A 19,998-nucleotide genomic window follows, 5' to 3' on the forward strand; every position below is an offset into this window, starting at 1 on the left:
AACTTTCTCTTCCGAATGCGAAAATATTTTGTTGAGCCCAACCTACATAAGTAGGAATAATCATCAAAATAAAATAAGAGAAATCAGAGCTCGAACAGAAAGGTTTAGGTGTTCGTTTCTCCCGCTCGCTGTTCGGGAGTGGAATAGTAGAGAGATAATATGATTGTCGTTCGATGAACCCTCTGCCAAGCACTTAAATGTGAATTGCAGAGTAGTCATGTAGATGTAGATGTAGAAGGTCATGTCTTGGACGTCATGTTGGAAAGACGCGTATTGTAGTTGGCTTATAAAATGTGAGGAAGATGTTTTCAAGTATGTTCTGTACTGTGAAGTGATGTTTTGTGTGTTACGTGATATTGTAATAAAAGCAGTTAAAAGGAAGTGTAACTTGAATTCGGAGTGCTGATTATTTTGTGCTAACTTTGAAAGGTTTAATCTCCAAGAATGGTTTGTGAAGCGCATCTACAAAACTTTTGAATATAGCAGGATAAAACCTAGGCCTCTTTGCATCCGAGCTTGGAATCAAAACCACCTAGATTTTCAACGATTGAGCCATGACTTTACGGCGAGACCAGCGTGGGAAACACAAAAAGATGAGTGCCTAGTTTTTTCATTATTACATGAAATGACTATTAACTGTGCTCTAATGACACCTGCCACATAATATGACAGATGTTGTCCGATAATGCAGGATTTAGCAGCGTGAGCAACACCACAATTGTTATTAAAATTTTGAACTTTGTTGTGGTAGGGTTGTTAGAGTATACTAACTGTTGCCTCTCATTATATGTCCTAAATAATACATACAATACCAGGAACAAAAAGATCTGCACAAGGACTTAAAAGCACTTACTTTAGTTCAAAAAGGGGTCCACTACTCAGGAACACTCATCTTCAATAAATTGACAGCAAACATAAAAAAAATTAGTTACAAATAAAGATCAGTTTAAAAGGAGCCTGAAAGACTTACTAGTGGCCAGCTCCTTCTACTCCGTTGACGAATTTTTTTAGTATAAACAAATGATGTATTGTATATATTCATACTATTAGTATTGTTATTTCAGATTTAAAAAAATGACTTGTTCCACATCCATGAGGATCTCCTCAGCACTGATCTATGGAACGAAAAACTAATCTAATCTAATCTATTGTGGTGCCTCCCCGACGGAAAGGAATGAAACGATTGAGGATGTTGTGGCAAGGTTCTTCTCTCAGATGAGAGGAAGGGCGGAGGGGAGGAAATGACGAAGAATTTTATGAAAGCAGTTGGCAGAAAAAAAGAATGTTATTTTTTGGCTAGTCTTGCCAGGCGGTAGCCTTGTGTTGTGCATTTCGGAGATGGGGGCGCCACAGACCCAGGCGGAGAACGTCGCCCGCCAGGACGAGCAGGCCACGCACCCTGCACGTTACCCCGCCGGGCACCCCCCGCCGCTCCTCGCTGCCTCCCTAGCCAGCGCCGGAATCGGGCAGTGTATTAGCGCCACGGGCGGCGCGGCAGCGCAGCGGATTAACCTGTGATGTGGCCGTGTTTCCATCTCTGCTGCAGGTGTTCCATTAGGGGCCGAACCGGCCGACGGCGCACGTTGCGTGTTGCGCCCAGCCCTGGACGCTACCTGATTAGGCACCAGTTGCAGATTGCCTCATCCGCTCTCGTAGCCGGGATAACTCGCTCAGAATGGAGTCCTTCACGTCTTTCCGCAGAAAACATCATTTCGCCAGGCCGCAATGTTAAATTGAGCGGCAGCCCTGGAAGCAACGGCCTCCATTTATCGCTACAGCGACGCAATGGCAACCAACAGCACGAGAGCCATGAGTCGTATCCCTCCGATGTGACCCCTAGCACCGGCAAAGCTTTACGTATATCTAGAGTAGAATCTTTTGATTTCATTCTTTGTAACAACTTGAGCACTGAACGTAACAAATGGATACTCAAATCTCAAAGCTGCTGTACAGTGAATAGCTCGACGCTGCAGTGCTACACCCCATTAAACAATTATTTTGGAAAAAGAAGCTCAGATACGTATTCACTCCAATCTTCATATAGTCCATCTCCTCCTACTTCCCACCCCCTCTCTATCGTCTCCTTCCTTCCCTCTCTCTGTCCACCTACTCCACTCCCCCTCTCCATCAATATCCCCCTCTCCCTCTTGCTGTCGACCTCCTCCTCTCCTGTCTCTCTGAACGTATCTTCTTAGCTCCTCTCTCCGTCCAACTCATCCTCCCCCCTCTCGCTTTTACCTACTCCTCTTTCCTTTCTCTGGGCCTTCTGCTTGTCCATCTAATACCCTCTCTTTTTTTCATCTCCTCCCCCATTCTCTCTTTACACAGTACCGTCTCTAGCCCAAAAGTAGGATGCTGGTCCTTAACCCCACACTCCATTAAATAATTATTTTGGAAAAAAAAGCTAAGATACGTATTCACTCCAATCTTCGTTTAGTCCATCTCCTCCTACCTCCCACCCCCTCTCTATCGTCTCCTTCCCTCCCTCTCTCTGTCCACCTACTCCACTCCCCCTCTCCATCAATATCCCCCTCTCCCTCTTGCTGTCGACCTCTTCCTCTCCCCTCTCTCTGAACGTATCCTCCTCGCTCCTCTCTCTGTCCAACTCATCCTCCCCCCTCTCGCTTTTATCTACTCCTCTTTCCTTTCTCTGTCCCCTCTCCTTGTCCATCTCCTCATACCCACTCTTTTTTCATCTCCTCCCCCATTCTCTCTCTACACAGTATCGTCTTTACCCCAATAGCAGGATGGTGGTCCTTACCCCCACCAGATCGTTACTAATAAGCTTTGGCTGAAATAGTTCCAGGAGTTTAGTATGATTTTTTTGCCTGTAACTTTGCCTGCAAACACACATCAAATACACTGATCAGCCAGAGAATTATGACTACCTACAGACAGAAGTCACCTAACTCCCATAAATTCCGAGGAGGGGGCGATAAGCTGTGACGCCACGTCCAATCACATCCCAGATGTGTTCGATTGGTGTCAGATCTGGCTAGGTGCGCGGTCCAGAACATCAATTCGAACTCACCATTGTGTTCCCCAAACCACTCCATCACACTTCTGAACTGTTGACATGGCGCATTATCTTGTTGAAAAATGCCACTGCTGTCAGGAAACACGGTCGTCATGAAGGGGTGTACGTGGTCTGTAACCAGTGTATGATATTCCTTGGTCGTCATGGTGCCTTGCACGAGCTCGACTGGACCCATAGACGTCCACGTAAATGTTCCCTGGGGATTAATGGAGCCACCACCAGCTTGTCTCCTCCCTACAGTACAGGTATAAGGAGCTATTCCACTGGAAGGCTACGCCCTCCCGTCGGCATGAAGAAGGTATGAGGATTCATCAGACCATCCAGCAGCCTGCCACTACGCCGACGTCCCGTGCGATGGTTACGTGCCCATTTCAGTTGTAGTGGCCCATCTTGGTTTTGACATTGACAGGTGAATGAGTCAGGCAACGGCCTTGGCCCAATGGATACACCGGTTCCCTTGCGATCACCGAAGTTAAACGCTGTCGGGCGTGGTCGGCACGTGGATGGATGACCATCCGCTGTTGCCTTTTTTCGGGGTGCTCTCAGCCTCGTGATACCAATTGAGGAGCTACTCGACAGAACAGTAGCGGCTTCGGTCAAGAATATCATCTTACGACCGCGAGAGCGGTGTGCTGACCCCACGCCACTCCTATCCGCATACTCCACCGAGGATGACACGGCGGTCGGATGGTCCCGGTAGACGCATTGCTTTTTTTTTACGTTCAGGGGTCGTTGTCTGAGGAGGCCAATCGTTAGGAGTGTTCAGTTCACTGTGTGTTGAAACACGATTATACTCTGCCCAGCATTATAATTGGATGTTAGTTCCGCCGCCTTCTGTCAATCTGCCCAGCCTATGACGTTCGACATCTATGAGGACGGGTAGCCGATCGACCCCATGACATCTGGACGTGGTTTCACCGTTGTTTTCCCACGTGTTGAAGACACTCAACACAACACTCCTCCAACACCCGACAAGTCGTGCAGTTTCCGAAATGCTCGTGCCGAGCATCGGTGTCATCACAATCTGCCCTCGGTCAATCTGCCTTCTCCATTTACACATATGCAGCACGCTTACTGGTACTACAGGCATTCGGGAGGACGACGGTTAAATCCCGTGTCCGGCCATCCTGATTCAGGTTTTCTGTGATTTTCCTAAATCGCTCCTTCGAAAGGGCACGGCCGACTTCCTTTCCTAATCCGATGACACCGATGACCTGGGTGTCTCGTGTCCATCCCCAAAACAATCCAATACAACCTGGTACTACAGACTCCGTGCGTGTGTGTGACTAGCAGTCATTCCTCGCCAGGTGGCGCTGCTATCGTATGGACGAGCTTAATAGATAGTAGACAGGTGCTTATAATATTCTAGCTGATCCGTGTGTACTTCACTTGTATGTAATACATTTCACAAGTATCTGTACACATATTTCTCCTGTATCTCTAGCAAATTACGCTCTACAGCTGCAATTTCTCGCAGATCGATGTTAATGACGCCGGATACCCTGAACTACGTGTCGTACAAAAATATAATTTTACAGGTACGTCCTTTGGTATATGTGGCTACTGCCTCCGAACTGTCTTGTGACTAGAGTTAGTAGCAAAGAACGTCATGCAATATACAGCAGTTCTTGACGCATATCACAAGGATAGGCCACGAGACTGGGATCACAGCTTTACTTTGAACTTTGTACACCTTTAGTAGCCCATTAAAACAACATAATGTGCAAATAGTTAAGTCACTACTCCGGCAAATCCGAGAAAATCGCAAGAGAAATTTAACTCGTCTATTACGTAAGTGATATACCTGTGGGTAGATAGCGGAAGCTAGAGTTCGTGGTGGTCAATCAGTCCGCCTTAGGCGTTGTAGCGGCTCGGACGTGCCTAGCGCTTCGGCCGCGCCCCGTTTAACTCGAAATTTGTTTACATCCTTGACGCTTCGCATAGTGGTGCATTGATTGCTACAGATGACGATGGCTCTTTCTTATCGGAAGGCGACTATCAAGTTCACGTTCGACGCACAATACGCAAGACCAAAAGCATACGAAATCGAACATTTCATGCGCGAAATGGTGAAACTAGATCTCCGGGACCTGATAGGAATTCGCCTGTCAGTAGTGGCCAGCGTCGTATACGTAAAACTCATAGACGAGGCAGCGTGCGACAGACTCACTCCTCGATCCACTGACTGTTACCGTTCTTGTCACGTCCACGGGAGCGTGGGTGTTGTTTCTATTGATCATGCCGGTCTCGGAGTGAGAACGGTATGCGTATTCGAACTTCCGTTCGAAGATCCTGCTGACATCGTTATCGCAGTACTTCGCCCCTATAGCACGGTCCTTAATAATGCTGTGGAGAAATGGACCAGCTTCGAGACTATTCCGTGCTCGAGGGAGTGCAGCAGATGAGAATTGAACTCCAGAAGCACATACCATAATAATAGGTGGATCTCGAGCTATCGTTATATACGATGGTTAACCGAAAAAGCGCTCTGGCTGTGAGCAGGAAGACCGTATCCTAACTGTCTTCAGCGACGTCTCGGACAGCTACCTCGGGACATCCAGCATCCACCACAGTGGATGACATCGCTGCCTGTTACCCACGTGGAAGTCCTACAGAGCGACGTGGGCGACGCGCATGAAGGGCCGTTGCCCTTAGAGTCTGTGAGTATCGCCTCCGATCTCACAACACTGGCGGCGCAAGTGATCTTGTCACACCATCAGCCAGATGCCCCCACGAAAGTTGCGGAGCCGCGGTCCTAACACGTTCCAGTCAAACCCATTTTCCATATGGGAGCGGATCAGAAAGAGAATCGCACTGAACAGCATCCCTCAACAGTCGTGAAAGCTCCACCACAAAAAAAAGCGGTCGAAGAAGCGAAAGAAGAGGCGGCTGCTCACAGAAGACGAGACAGAAACCGGGGCGATGAACAAGACAGTGGGAACGATCATGATTCGTTTCCATCGACTGGCCAGGACAGCGTCACACGCACAGCGTCTGTGCTACAGACCGTGGAGAAGCCGCCACGTCAGAGACGCGGTGAATACCGCTATGCAACAGGATGGTGCCCAACGTGCAGATGAATTCCGGTCAACAGTAAGAGTCCTTACCAACTCATTAGGAGACTGGACACAAGAAATGGAACAAATTGATAACATGCAGGAGGTCGACGTACAGTTATTGACTCCCACCGACAACGAGTGGAGAGGGAACCTCGTTCATAGCTGCCAAAAAATCCGTGTCGTGTGGTCCCGGTCCAGGAAGGCAGCCGATTCCTAGGTGTGTGACTTACCAGCAATGCACCACCGGCAAGATGTCACACGTCTACCGTATTGATACAGTTAACGTCAATGGCGTTCGCACCCCAGAAAAAATCCAAATGGCACACGATATGCTGCGGACTGCGGACGTAGTCATGATTTTTCTACAGGAGCTACGAAGTGATGCCCCAGTTGAGTTTTACGGTTACGACGTCTATCGTCTCACAGGTTACAACGGTAGACGTGGCACAGCCATACTGTTACGAGAAGCAATCGTGGCGGAAAATGTGGAATGCTTACCATCGACCCCTGGTATTGCCCTGACCATAGGGGATTGCCACTTAGTGAATGTTTACACACCATCTGGTTCAACGAAGAGACATGAATGCACAACCTTTTACACAAAGGAAGTGTCACCGCTATTTCGAGGACATCAGGAGAATAACATTGTCGGCGGAAATTTCATTTGCGTTCTGCGGCCAGACGACCAACCACCACACTACGTCCCTTGCCCGGCATTACAGACGCTGGCCCGGGATCTTGCACCGCATGACACCTGGGAAATAACGTACGGCGACAGCCGCGGATATACGTACTTTACAAACCACTCAGCCACTCGGTCAGACACTCGGTGTGCGTGTCACGTGGGCTACGCAAGGCGACGACTGACGCCGAGGTGTGGCCTACGGCCTTTAGAGACCGCCAGACTTGTATCTGCACCATGGCCCTGTCACGACAAAAGACATGGCGCACTAGGGGCCCAGAATTTCGAACATCTTGCAACATTTTACAATGCCGAGCGCTTTTTTCAGGTCTACAAATACTATGAACGTGTCTTGGTTTTTCTTTACTCTTGCTTCCGTTATCAACCGCCACGTCAGAATTGCCTCTCTCGTGCCTTTACCTTTCCTAAAGCCAAACTATCGTCATCTATCACATCCTCAATTTTCTTTTGCCTTCTTCTTTATATTTTTCTTGTCAGAAACTTAGATGCAATAATTCTCGCACGTATCAGCTCTCGCAGTCTTCGGAATTGTGTGGGTGATATTTTTCCGAAAGTCAGATGGAATGACGCCAGGCTCATGCAATCAACACACCAATGTGAATAGTCGTTTTGTTGCCAGTTCCCCCCAATTATTTTAGAAATTCTGATGGAATGTTATCTATCGCTTCTGCCTTATTTGATCGTAAGTCCTCCAAAGCTCTTTTAAATTCTGACTCCAATACTGGATCCCCTAACTTTTCTAAATTGACTCCTATTTCTTCTTCTATCACATCAAACAAATCTTCCGCCTCATACAGGCTTTCAATGTATTCTTTCCACCTATGCGCTCTGTATTCTAAATGTAACACTGGAATTCCCTTTGCGCTCTTAATGTTACCACCGAAGGTTGTTTTGACTTTCCTGGATGCTGAATCTGTCCTTCCGACTATCATTTCTTTTTCGATTTCTTTACATTTTGCATACCTCCATATCGTCTTAAATTCCCTGCACTTCCTACTTATTTCATTCCTCAACACTTATATTTCGGTACTTCTGAATTTCACTGAACATATTTGTGCTTTCTTCTTTCATCGATCAACTGAAGTATTTCTTCGGTTACCCATGGTCTCTTCGCAGTTTCCTTCTTTGTACCTACGTTTTCCTTTCCAACTTGTGTGATGGTCCTTTTTAGAGATGTTCATTCCTCTTCAACTGCACTGCCTACTGAGCTATTCCTTATTGCTATATCTATTGCCTTAGAGAATTTCAAGCGTATCTCTACATTCTTTAGTGCTTCCCTTATCAGATTTCTTTGCATATTGATTCTTCTGACTTAAACTTCACCCTACTTTTCATCACTACTAAACTGTGATCTGAGTCTATATCTGCTCGTGGATACGCCTTACAATCCAGTATCTAATTTCGGAATCTCTGTCTGACCATGATGTAATGTAACTGAAATATTCCCGTTCGCCTGACCTCCTCCAAGAATACCTCCTCCGCTTGTGATTCTTGAACAGAGTACTGCCGGCCGCGGTGGTCTAGCGGTTCTAGGAGCTCAGTCCGGAACCGCGGGACTGCTACGGTCGCAGGTTCGAATCCTGCCTCTGGCATGGACGTTTGTGATGTCCTTAGGTTAGTTAGGTTTAAGTAGTTCTAAGTTCTAGGGGACTGATGACCACAGATGTTAAGTCCCATAGTGCTCAGAGCCATTTGAACCATTTTTGAACAGAGTACTCGCTATTAATAACTGAAATTTATTACAGAACACAATTAATCTTTCTCCTCTCTCACTCCTTGTCCCAAGCCTATACTCTCCTGTAAACTTTTCTTCTACTCCTCCCCCTACAACTGATTTCCAGTCCCCCCATGACTATTATACAGGGTGTCCACAATGAGACTCCAACATTTGAACTCATAAAATCTGAGAGGAAACACAATTTATTGGGACGGTTCAGTACACTTGAACATGGGCGCCGCGGGTAGCGCGAAGAATATGAAGTCTATAATCGATTTCGGGCCATGTGTTGCAGAGCATCTGTTCTGTGAGAGAGTTGATGACAATTCTTATGCGTTGTTTCAAGTCTTGCAGGTCCTTTACTGGTGTAGCGTGTATCCGGTCTTTTACAGAACCCCACAAGAAAGAATCGAGGGTGGTTACGTCAGGCGAACGTGGCGGTCAAGGAATTGGACCTCTACGGCCAATCCATCGTTGCGGCAATGTGTCATTTAAAAGTTTTTGGACATCAGGGCTCCAATAGGGTGGTGCACCGTCCTGTTGAAACATCACATTTGGCTGCAGGTCTGTTATCTGTGGCACGGCAAATTGTTCCAACATGTCCAGGTAGATGGCTCCATCCACAGTCGGCTCCTGAAAGGAAAACGGCCCAACAATGCGATTTGTCATCAAACCACACCACAGATTAACTTTCGGACTGTCGCGCATGTGTTCCCTAGGTGCATGTGGATTTTTTGGACCCCCAAATGCGCAAAATGTGACGATTGACAGCCTCTGACACGTGAAAGGTTGCCTCGTCAGTAAATATCACGCGTAATAGAAATGTCTCGTCCGCGGCAATGCGATGTAACATGACACATGCAAATTCTTCTCGCTTTGTTCGATCGTCAGGCTTGATTTCTTGCACAATCTGCACTTTATATGCGTACAAACGTAATCGCTGATGAAGCACTTTGTGCACCGTTGAACGTTTCACACGAAGTTCTCGTGCTGCCAGTCGCACTGACTTCTGTGCACTTTGTTCAAATGACCGCCGCACTTGTTCCACATGATGTTCGCTGATCCCAGACTTACCACCACCATGCCATTTCGCAACACTCCCAGTAGCCAAAAACTGATCACACCTCTTCTTTATAGTCTTGAGCGACGGGGGCCTTTTGTTGTAAACTCGACGAAAGTTTCTTTGCACTTGGGTCGCCGATTTTGTCTCTGCATACCACCAGACCACTTGTACACGCTCCTTCATATAATCCATTTTGCTAAAATAATTGATTGCAGCTCCACTACGGCCACTTGACATATCAAATTTGCACACCTCAAACTTGTTGAGTTGCTCTGTCTGCCCTTTCAGGATTCACAGGTCCACCATCTGAAATGAGAAAGGTATAGGATATTAAAATGTTGGTTCCTCATTGTGGACATCCTGTATTTCCATCTCCCTTTGCGTACTGTGTTACCCTTTCAATATCCTCACATACTTTTTCTATCTCTTCACCTTCAGCTTGCGACGTCCGCATGTGTACATAAACTAACGTTGTCGGTGTTGGTTTGCTGTCGATCTTGATATAAACTACCCTATCACTGAACTGTTCACATTAAGACAGTCTCTGCCCTACATTCCTCTTCATAACGAAACTTGCTCCATTAATACCATTTTCTATTGCTACTGATATTACCCTATACTCGACAAATCCTTGTCTCCTTTCTACTTCACTGGCTCTTACTATATCTAGAGTGAGCCTTTACATTTCCCTTTTCAGATCTTCTTGTGTCCCTACCACGTTAAAGCTTCCGACATGCCACTCCCCGACTCGTAGAACGTTATTCTCTCGTTGATTATTCAGTCTTTTCCTCACGGTCACCTGCCCCTTCGCAGTCCCCTCACAGAGATCTGAATGGGGGACTATTCCGGAATCATTTGCCAAGGGAGAGATCATCACGACACTTTTACAAACTACGAAAGACCCAATGTGTGGAAGTAGGCAGAGGGCTGCCACCAGGAAGAGCAGTGCCCTGCCCATCACCAAGGTTTCCACTCTCAAGTGTTTGCGAGTAGTACTCCATGGAAACATATGACGTAGAGCGGCGGATAACTATCGACGGCTACTGCGAAAGATTGTAAGGTGTCAGGCAAATCCAACACCTTCCATGAAAACACTGAAATGATTAGCAAATCCAATAGTATGTCACGTAGCTCCGAATAAAGCGTGACATTAAATTAACCAAAGTAATACGAGTAACGTGTTAGCAAATGGAATACCACAGACTAACACAAGAATGCCTAAATGCATGTCATACCTTCCCACTGTGAGACAGACGCAGTTCCGAGGGGAGAAACGAGAAGAGAAGCCGAGAGCAGAACCGTGTTAAGCTAGAAGACCCTACGATAAGGGACAGACGCCCACGCCGCCAGCTACTCACTAGGACCACCCCACAGTCCATGTTAAAAGCTAGAGCCCTCCAGAAGAACAGTAGAGATCTTACGATAACACTAAAAGGGCCACACCAGCCGCAAGTTTTAGCGTGAGATTTTTCCGCCTCTCTGTTACGTTGCAAACTTTAAAAACGTTGCCCCACCACGAAAAGTAACCGCCAGGACTACCCCCCCCCCCCCCCCAGCCCATGTTAAAAGCTAGAGCCCTCCAGAAGAACAGTATAGATCTTACGATAACACTAAAAGGGCCACACCAGCTGCAAGTCTTAGCGTGAGACTTTTTCGCGCCTCTTTTACGTTGCAAACTTTAAAAACGTTGCCCCACCGCGAAAAGTATAACGTTTCTCATTGGATAGACAGAATTTTTGTAGGTGGAGCTTAAGGTTAACATTGAGACCCTGATTTGTCAGATGAAAACACAGCCAGATAGTTTTTTTTAAACCAACTTCGGTAAATTGTAGTAAGGAGAAGTTAGAAAAGAGTTGCTTCCGAGACGGCGAGGTGCATGGAGCTGTGCTGCCCGCCGCCCCCTGACGAACACCGACAAGGTAATGAACGCACGCGATACCGCATAACAGCGCATAAAGTTTCACTCAGAACTGCAGAAGTCTCATCTGTTACACCTCCTTTTTGCGTAATACTAGTGTCATTCGTAAATTAAAGCTCATGGTGTTCACATTTGCCACTTGAAGAAAATATCTGAAACGCGATGGTTTTTTTGTTGCATAGTTATTGAGAAGCCACATCAGCCACTGTAATTTTACGACAAGTTAGATAAGTAATTAAAGATAATTTAGGGTCACTGTAGACCGTTTTGACAGTTTTCTCTTTTGTGAAACTAAATTTAAACCTAGATTATAGATGTGATATGGCATAGGTCATCCTTCGATTCAATGTAGAACTTCGAAACCCATTCAGGGAATATTCGTTCACATTTTTGTTGAACGCAGTTGCTTTTTACCATCCTGTATTAAAACATTTCCTTTTATCAATAGTGCAATTTAAAAAGATGTTTTGTGAGTAGAATAACATTTCCAATGGTAAACTTAACTGCTTTTTCGACGTTATTTTACCAGAAAACTAAAAATAGGAAAGCCTTGAACCCCTTCCACTACATTTAGTTAGAATTAAGATTCTTTTACAGGGAGTGCAGTGGAGCTGACGCTGAAATCATTAAGTATTTGGTTATATCATCGCTAGTTTCACTGTACTCTTCTGAATTCTTCATGTCATGTGTTGTCTGGCGTCTCCTCACCAGCAACAGGTCCCAGGTTCAAACTAGTCAATTCCCTAAAAAACACGCTCAGAGCGTCGTTGCGCGAAAGTGGTAGGGAGACATGACATAGAACAACAGACACCACGCAGAATGTTAGAAGATTCGCGCATTAGTACGACAATACGCACTGCGCGCCAGAAGTACACTATGTGATCAAAAGTATCCGGACACCCCCAAAAACATACGTTTTTCATGTTAGGCACATTGTGCTGCCACCTGCTGCCAGCGACCTCAGTAGTCATTAGACACCTTGAGAGAGCAGAATTGGGCGCTCCGTGGCACTCACGGTCTTTGAAGGTGGTCAGGTGATTTGGTGTCACTTGTGTCACACGTATGTACGCGAGATTTCCACACTCCTAAACACCGCTGCTTCCCATGTTATCGTGAAGTGGAAACGTGAAGGGGCGCGTACAGCACAAATGCCTACAGGCCGACCTTGTCTGTTGACTGATAGAGAACGCCGACAGCTGAAGAGGTTCGTAATAGTAGTAGGCAGGCATCTATCCGGACTTCTATCCAGACTGTCACAAAGAATTCCAAACTCTATCAGGATCCACTGCAAGTACTATGACAGCGGGAGGCGAGAAAATTTGGATTTCATGATCGAGTGGCTGCTCATAAGCCACACTTAACGCCGGGAAATGCCAAACGACCCCTCGCTTGCTGTAAGGAGCGTAAACATTGGACGACTGAACAATGGAAAAACGTTGTGTTGAGTGACGAATCACGGTACACACTGTGGCGATCTGATGGCAGGGGTGGGTATGGCGAAATCGCGGTGAACGTCATCTGCCAGCGCGTGTAGTACCAACAGCAAAATTAGGAGGCGGTGGTGTTGCGTGGTCGTGTTTTCCGTGGAGGGGGCTTGCACCCTTGTTGTTTTGCGTGGCACTATCACAGCACAGGCCTACATTGATGTTTTAAGCACCTTCTTGCTTCCCACTGTTGAAGAGCAATTCGGGGATGATGATTGCCACTTTCAACACGATCGAGCACCTGTTCATAATGCACTGCCTGTGCGGAGTGGTTACACGACAATAGCACCCCTGTAATGGTCTGGCCTGCACAGAACCCTGACCTGAATTCTATAGAACACCTTTGAGATGTTTTGGAACGCCGAATTCGTATCAGGCCTCACCGACCTACATCGATACCTCTCCTCAGAGCAGCACTCCGCGAAGAATGGGCTGCCATTCCCTAAGAAACCTTCCAGCACCTGACTGAACGTATGCCTACGAGAGTGAAAGTTGTCATTAACGCTAAGGGTCAGCCAACACCATACTGAACTCCAGTATTATCGATGGAGGGTGCCACTAACTTGGAGGTCATTTTCAGCAAGGTTTCCGGATACTTTTGACCACATAGTTTGTGTTCCAGCGCTCACAGTATGTAAAAGTCTATTTAGCACCAAAAATAAATCACTTGACACACATACAGCCGTTGCCCACCTCGATCGCGTCAAGATCGGTCTTCAGACATTTCGTCCCGGCGAAGGTTCGAGTCCTCCCTCGGCCATGGGTGTGTGTATTTGTCCTTACGATAATTTAGGTTAAGTAGTGCGTAAGCTTAGGGACTGATGACTTTAGCAGTTAAGTCCCATAAGATTTTACACACATTCGAACATTTTGAACATTTCGTTGTAAGGTGTCAGGCAAATCCAACACCTTACATGAAAACCCTGACATGATAAGCAAATCCAGTAGTATGTCGCATAGCTCCGAATAAATCGTGACATTAAATTAATCAAAGTAATACGAGTAACGAGTGAGCAAATGGAATACCACAGACTAACACAAGAATGCCTAAATGCATGTCGTACCTTCCCACCGTGAGGCAGACGCAGTTCCGAGGGGAGAAACGAGGACAGAAGCCGAGAGCAGAACCGTGGGGAGGGGCTGGGCACCCACGCCGCGAGCCTACCTGTACAACTATACAACCCGCACGTTTTAGCGTCAGGCTTTTTCGCGTCTCAGGTATGTCAAGGACAACCCCCAGCCCATGTTAAAAGCTAGAGCCCTCAAGAAAAGCAGCATAGATCTTACGATAACACAAAAAGGGCCACTACCACCCGCAAGTTTTAGCGTGAGACTTTTTCGCGTGTCTGTTACATTAGGATCACTCCCCAGCCCATGTTAAAAGATAGAGCCCTCCAGAAGAGCAGTATAGATCTCACGATAACGCTAAAAGAACCACACTAGCTGTAGGTTTTAGCGTGAGACTTTTTAGCGTCTCTGTTACGTTGTAAACTTTAAAAACATTGCCTCACCACGAAAAGTATAACGTTTCCCATAGGATAGACAGAATTTTTGTAGGCGGAGCGTAAGGTTAACATTGAGACCCTGATTGGTCAGATGAAAACACAGCCAGATAGCTTTTTTTAAACTAACTTCGGTAAATTGTAGTAAGGAGAAGTTCGAGAGTTGGTTCCGAGACGGCGAGCTGGATGGCTGTTGCGCCGGCCGCTGCCGCCCTGACGCTGCCTAAACACCGACAAGGTAATGAACGCACGCGATGCCGCATTTTTGAGCGCATAAGGCTTCACTCAGAACTGCAGAAGTCTCATCTGTTACACCCCTTCTTTTTGCGTAATACTGGTGTCGATCGTTAATTAAAACTCATGGTGTTCACATTTGCCACTTGAAATAAAGATCTGAAACTCGATGATTTTTCTATTTTATAGTTATTGAGAAGCCACATCAGCCACTGTAATTTACGACAGGTTAAATAAGTAATTAAAGATAATTGAGGGTCGCTGTAGACCATTTTGATAGTTGTCTCTTTTGTGAAACTTAAATTAAACCTAGATTATAGATGTGATATGGCATAGGTCATCCTTCGATCGCTTGTAGAACTTGGAAACCCATTTAGGGAATATTCGTTCACATTTTTGTTGAACGCAGTTGGTTTTTACCATCCTGTATTAAAACATTTCCTTTTATCAATAGTGCAATTTATAAACGATGTTTTGTGATTAGAATAAATTTCCAATGGTAAACTTAACTGCTTTTTCGACGTTATTTTACCAGCTAACTAAAAATAGGAAAGCCTTGAACCCTTTCCACTATATTTAGTTAGAATTAAGATTCTTTTACAGGGAGTGCAGTGGAGCTGACGCTGAGGTCATTTAGTATTTGGTTATATCATCGCTAGTTTCACTGAACTCTTCTGAATTCTACATGTCATGTGTGGTCTGGCGTCTCCTTACCAGCAACAGGTCCCAGGTTCAAACTAGTTCCCTAAAGAATACGCTCAGAGCGTCGTTGCGCGAAAGTGGTTGGGAGACTCGATATAGTACAATCAGACACCACCATGAATGTTTAGATCGTGAGTGCTGACCTCCTCTTCAAAATTCGTCACTATTCCTTGACGCTGCCACCGAGAAGAGGAGTTATTGGACTCGTAAACGTGATGAACAGGGCGTGTGCGTTATTTCTTAGTACGATGCAAGGCCATTGAGGAATGGAGCACGTCACCTTAATGGGCGCTGTGATCAACGAAGTGCTACCTACTCACTCTGTCCGTCAGTCAGTGTTGGCCACATCACGGCACCGCTCGCACACCTTCGCTTCGGGACTGCCGGCCGCGGTGGTCTAGCGGTTAAGGCGCTCAGTCCGGAACCGCGTGACTGCTACTGACCATTTGAACCTTCGGGACTTCTTCATCGATTACGCTCATGAACAGCAAATTCCCAATCCGTCAACGACTGCACTCTACTCTCCCGATCAACTCGCCAAAATAGGCCCCCACTGAGCAATCGTCGACTGCGACGAGCGCCGTTTGGTTTGTTGAACGGCATTGGACTGTTGGCTTCTAACGAAGAAAATTGTGGCGCTTTTACTGCGTACGGCGCACACCGCGGTCAAAGCTGACGACCTGCTGTTCCTGGACAAAGTATATTTTCCCACCACCAGGACAAACGCCGTAAATTGGTTAAAGGGGAAGGCGACGTACTATCTGCATCACACCGATGACAGGAACGTCACTGATTTCTGGTACATACTGCAAGAGCAACATGAGATCTTGCGGCGTCAACTGGAATATAGAGCATATTTTTCCAAGTACTGGTGTCCGTTATTCACGGACCCTCCGGCTACTTGTGGTGTTCCAGGTGTGGGAAGTGAAATGAGAAGATAGCTCAACGTTCGGGAACTTACGTTCTTCTCTGATGTATTCAGGGGACTATACATAGTTTTCAAGTTAGCGAGAAGCCGATCTGGATACGAGAAAAGAGGGCCGTTGCAGGAACCTGTTTTCTTTACTTTCTTTTTTTTTTAGTGACTCTTTAAATCAAGACGGCGTTAGGAGCCGTTTTAACTTTTGGATGTGCTAAAAGGCACCCTTAGTTTCTGTATGTTATTTTTAGCACCAATAAAAACAAAAAAATCAATAGGCACAAAATATAAGTTTCCTTTAATTTCCGTCTGTGGTCGCAAACTTTTTGTTAACAGATTTATAAAAACAAAGTACATTAGGACTTTGTTTTTATAAAACAGATCTGATGATGGGCATTATAGACCGAAACTGGTAACCTGTTAACAAAACATTTGTGACCATAGACGTAAATTAAAGGAAAGTTATTGTATATATGGGTCACTGTTTTATTCGCGACGATATCGTAACTTGTGAAGCCACAAAAAAGACGTCAAATAAAAATTAAAAAATTACAAATTAAAAAAATTTAAAAAACCTTTCTTATCTAGGACTACATCCTCAGAAAAGGGAGGTTGGGGACATTGTGCCTTGGATTGCGACACTTGCCTACCCTGCCTCCACTAGCCAATGACCTGATTTTCTTTCTTTTTTTTTAATATAAAAATGTGGTTAGCGCTCAAGCTACGTGAGATGAACGTGCGTGATGGTTCGACACCCGCTCGAACTTAATTCTATCTTTTTTTCATCACTAGTCATGTTGTTTAATTTATGTGACATTTGGGAGGTCATATAGTTAAAAACACTTTTATTTGCTTGATGTTTTAGTGAACTTCATGTTTTTTGACTATTTGCTAATTTAATTAAAATTAATTATTAGAACAAAGATATTTATAACTATCGAAAAGTAAATGAAGAAACGCATAGAGTTTTCCTGAAAATGTATACCTGTCATGATTTGCGAAATCCGTTATGAATGCAGTCTGGTAAGGCACCCAAACTACTTCGCACTCGACGCTTCGAGCTGCAGGCCCCGTTTGACAGTTAACCTACGTAGCGGTGAAACGTTCCTAATGTAGCAAGAAACAATATTGTAGGTGTAAATTTTTTAAATATCACAGAACTTACGATTTTAGTACAAAAATTAAGATTTGAGCTGAACTCGAACTGTCGGCTGACACAGCTTTGTCTTATGAAACGCTAACCACTTTTCTTTTTTTGTTATTGTTCCTTGTGTTTGTTGGTAGCGTACGTTACATGACATCCGTTGAAGGTCGTTGCTGATCACTCCTCAGGTTTTTTTTCATTACAGAGACCAGCTAACATTCTGACCGGACACGCTTATTTTTATACAGGGTGTTACAAAAAAGGTACGGTCAAACTTTCAGCAAACATTCCTCACACACAAATAAAGAAAAGATGTTATGTGGACATGTGTCCGGAAATGCTTAATTTCCATGTTAGAGCTCATTTTAGTTTCGTCAGTATGTACTGTACTTCCTCGATTCACCGCCAGTTGGCCCAATTGAAGGAAGTTAATGTTGACTTCGGTGCTTGTGTTGACATGCGACTCATTACTCTACAGTACTAGCATCAACCACATCAGTACGTATCATCAACAGGTTAGTGTTCATTGCAGTCAGTGCAATGTTTACAAATGCGGAGCTGGCAGATGCCCATTTGATGTATGGATTAGCACCGGGCAATAACCGTGGCGCGGTACGTTTGTATCGAGACAGATTTTCAGAACGAAGGTGTCCCGACAGGAAGACGTTCGAAGCAATTGATCGGCGTCTTAGGGAGCTCGGAACATTCCAGCCTATGACTCGCGACTGGGGAAGACCTAGAGCGACGAGGACACCTGCAATGGATGAGGCAATTCTTCCTGCAGTTGACGATAACCCTAATGTCAGCGTCAGAGAAGTTGCTGCTGTACAAGGTAACGTTGACCTCGTCACTGTATGGAGAGTGGTACGGGAGAACCAGTTGTTTCCGCACCATGTACAGCGTGTGCAGGCGCTATCAGCAGCTGATTGGCCTCCACGGGTACACTTCTGCGAATGGTTCATCCAACAATGTGTCAATCCTCATTTCAGGGCAAATGTTCTCTTTACGGATGAGGCTTCATTCCAACGTGATCAAATTGTAAGTTTTCACAATCAACATATGTGGGCTGACGAGAATCCGCACGCAGTTCTGCAATCACGTCATCAACACAGATTTTCTGTTAACGTTTGGGCAGGCATTGTTGGTGATGTCTTGATTGGGACCCATGTTCTTCCACCTACGCTCAATGGAGCACGTTATCATGCTTTCACACGGGATACCCTACCCGTGCTTCTAGAACATGTGCCTTTACAAGTACGACACAACGTGTGGTTCATTCACGATGGATCTCCTGCACATTTCAGGCGAAGTGTTCGTACGCTTCTCAACAACAGATTCGGTGACCGATGGATTGGTAGAGGCGGACCAATTCCATAGCCTCCACGCTCTTCTGACCTCAACCCTCTTGACTTTCATTTATGGGGGCATTTGAAAGCTCTTGTCTACACAACCCCGGTACCAAATGTAGACACCCTTCGTGCTCGTATTGTGGACGGCTGTGATACAATACGCCATTCTCCTGGGCTGCATCAGAGCATCAGGGATTCCATGCGACGGAGGGTGGATGCATGTATCCTCGCTAATGAAGGACATTTTGAACATTTCGTGTAACAAAGTGTTTGAAGTCACTCTGGTACGTTCTGTTGCTGTGTGTTTCCATTCCATGATTAACGTGATTTGAAGAGAAGTAAAAAAATGAGCTGTAACATGGAAAGTAAGCGTTTCCGGACACATGTCCACATAACATATTTTCTTTCTTTGTGTGTGAGGAATGTTTCCTGAACGTTTGGCTGTACTTTTTTGTAACACCCTGTATAAGGAGGATGGGTTTTAGTGGATGATCTAAAGGAAACACAGTTCCTTGAAAAATATTTATTAGAAATGACTCTTTGTGTGGTATAGCTTAAAGCATGGTATTGCACAAAATCCAGTATCGCAATCTTCGCAATACACACGCGTTTCTCTTCTTATGTTTTTCCCATTGTCATCCAGTTTGCAGCAACACTCGCCATTTTCATATCGGCGCCTTCTTGTTTTCATTATCTGGAATGTGTTTGGATGTATGATCAATATTCCAATAAATATCGCACTGCAAAGTAAAAAAATGCTGTTTTTTATTTCAGTCAACACATAGTTGCTCTTAATTTTAATATTTGCCCCTAAATAAATCTAGTGAAAACTAGTTCTGTCTAGTTTAGTTAGAACACGCTCTTACTAGTTGAAACTATTTGACACTGATACCCTTAGTTACAACTACAATTTACTGCTGGTGCAAAGCTAAAGTCAATTAAAACTAGTTTTAACTAGGCAAAAGGCGTTTGGATGAAGTGGCTCAGTAAAAACTAGTTTTAACTAGTAAGAACGCGTTCTAACTGAAAACGGATTGTGACTGTAATATAGCGTTTGTGTTAATTTAGGGTAGAAGCTAACTAGGTTCCAAATTTCACGCAGCTCCGTCCAGCTGTTTCAGCGCTCTCTCTCTGTCTCTCTCTCTCTCTCTCTCTCTCTCTCTCTCT

Source organism: Schistocerca gregaria, chromosome 3 (genome assembly GCF_023897955.1).
Source record: "Schistocerca gregaria isolate iqSchGreg1 chromosome 3, iqSchGreg1.2, whole genome shotgun sequence".
In the NCBI taxonomy this organism is placed as follows: domain Eukaryota; kingdom Metazoa; phylum Arthropoda; class Insecta; order Orthoptera; family Acrididae; genus Schistocerca; species Schistocerca gregaria.